This window comes from Cyprinus carpio, chromosome A5, assembly GCF_018340385.1.
Source record: "Cyprinus carpio isolate SPL01 chromosome A5, ASM1834038v1, whole genome shotgun sequence".
In the NCBI taxonomy this organism is placed as follows: Eukaryota; Metazoa; Chordata; class Actinopteri; order Cypriniformes; family Cyprinidae; genus Cyprinus; species Cyprinus carpio.
In genome coordinates this window covers 35169462-35171961 of record NC_056576.1, presented here as the reverse complement: position 1 = coordinate 35171961, position 2500 = coordinate 35169462, and the positions used below count along the sequence as shown (strand labels likewise).

Below are 2500 nucleotides of genomic sequence, written 5' to 3'. Positions count from 1 at the left end.
AACTGTCCATGTTTCATTAATTTTGTTCCCTAAATAACCCATGATTTAAGTGGAATAAGGGAACAAATTAATAAATTCTTAATTCATTAAATCTTTAATTTCCCTTCCCGTGTTTACCACAGTAAGAGATGCGAAAACAGTGATTAAAAGTGAAAGATAATAAAATAAACCTGCGAAATTAGAGGGTTAGACTGAAGATTTAGGAAAAGAAGCAATGCCTAAACTAAAAAAAATTTGTGGAAATTCGTGACTAACCGGCAAACCAGAACAAAGCCGCGTAAATGAAGGCTATGGGCTCGAACGGCATCCAGAGGCATGCTCGCGATCTAACATTTTCCTATTATTCCTCTAATAAACAAAGCTTTTATACCACACTTGTCATAACCAGAGCTTATAATTTGTAAATAAATAATTGCTGGATTCAAAACAGCGATTAATAGGCGCTGTGACTGACACTGAAAATACGTTTTCCCGGAGCATTCAGTGATGTCACTAAACGGTGACGCCGAGCATCGTTCACAAGTTTCTGCATGGACCTAACTAGGGCACAGGTTCTCAAGCCCTGGGACAAAATGGGATGCTTTAAGGAAAATGTATAGCCTATGTAGCCTAAGTAATAAGCCCAACATAAAAATAACAATTTGTTTTCATAATTGTTTTTTTTTTTTTTTTTTTTTTTTTAATACGCGAAATATATCCGACTTGAATTAAGATAACGGATTTAAAACAGAAGTGTGGCTGCGCTCCATAAGTTTACGGAAAAAAAAGGATGACCGCATTCTGTTTGTTTGCTTTATTTTACAAGAGCACAAACCTTCTGTTTTTATTGTGTGCGCACAAATGAAAGTAAACACTTTTGCGGAAAAGGGTTTGGAATTTTTAAAAAAAAATTTATGTCTCAGTCGTTTCGATCGCGCCGGAGCCTGCTGCACACGTATATTCTAGCGATTCAAACTTGCATCGCAGTCTGTTTATTATCAAAATAAAATAGTCAACTAAACATTTAAAAGGTTACACTGGTCAGTTTAAATAGACCGTATAGCGGTTCACTCTGCTGTTATGCCAAAGACGTTTTTGCTCATGTGAAGAGGATGATCTTTTCCGTCTATTTGCGAATGCGTGTAAAGTACAAGCCTAGTTTACATTTTAAATAATAGTTTAATATTCAAATACATTGCGAATATGGAAACATTTGGATTTGTGCCGAATGAGACATGAGCAATAACCTCCAAATAAATCTAGCCAAAGCCGCGCTCGCTCGTCCTCGTCTGCACACATGCACTGTCAGGATCTAATGCACTGTATGCCGGATTTTTAAAAACAAATAGGCCTAACGGATCCCAAAAAAAACCTGACATTTTCTAGGACAGAATCCAGCAGGATCAAATTAATGTGAGCAACAGTGTTTTGCTGCAGCAGCACCGATGGAGCGGTTCTCTGACTGCGCAGCGCAGCCACACGCGCGCCACAGTTACGTTTGGGATAATTTTATTTTAAATACCATAATGTCAGTTGAAAACTGTAATTGTGTTTTAAAATACAACAACGAGCACCACAGAACCATTTAAAGAGGCGCGTTCAGCGGTCTCCGTGCAGGGAAACAGTCTACAAACTAAAATTACCTCAAACGTATGGCGCACTCTCTTCATTTTATCAAATGATCATAATCATATCTATTAATTTTACAGTCCTGCTACTAGCATTTTATTCAGACTAAAACCCCTTTAATTCAAGTGAGAAAGCGTTGTGTGTGTGTGGCTTTTGCACATCCTGTCATGCCGGTGACTGCGTGCCTGCAATAGATGCATTTTGCAGCAATATGGTTAACGATTAATCGATTAATTGATCGTTAATTTAAACGACGATCGATCATGGAAATAATCGAAATTTGACATCCCTATCTCTATCGTATTGTTTTAATGTGATGTCAAGTCTAAACACACAGGTTTGTGACGCAGATCTTTTTGTGGTTTGCTGCTCTGTTGAATCAGTAGTGTTGCTGGTTCCTCTGTGATGCACATAAGCTGGATATGATGAACAGAAACAAACTCTGATTAATGATGAACACACACATGCTTTCATGATGAGCACAGACCAGCGAGGGTTGTGTTTGTAAAGCGAGTACGGTTGAGCTGCTGTGAGTATATCTGATGAGCTCATTGTGTTCTGATCGATGTTTATATGTGAAGAAAAGCCTGAGTTAAATCTGTGTATCATTTGAAGTGATGGTGTCTTCAGAAGATTCGGATTAAAGCACACAGTTTATATTTGTGTAAAAGTTTTGAGGGAATGGGCTTTCATTGGAAGAACACAAATCACTCAGGTTTCATTAAGATTTTTTTTAATGAAGTCTCTTGGTTTTGGAACAAGTTGAGGGTGAGAAACTGATGACAGAATTTACATTTTGGGGAGAACAATCTGTTTAATTTATCATATCTGGTCATTATAGTCGTCTCAGTGGTCTTTTATTAATTGTTACAGGTAAATCGTTCAGAACCAT

General features: G+C 37.5%; 1 protein-coding gene across 6 annotated transcripts in view; it reads left to right on the top strand.

Annotated features, from left to right (window-relative positions):
- kntc1 (kinetochore associated 1) overlaps window positions 1–2500 on the top strand; it is an 81779-nt gene that overhangs the window by 2940 nt on the left and 76339 nt on the right. The window lies entirely within an intron of this gene.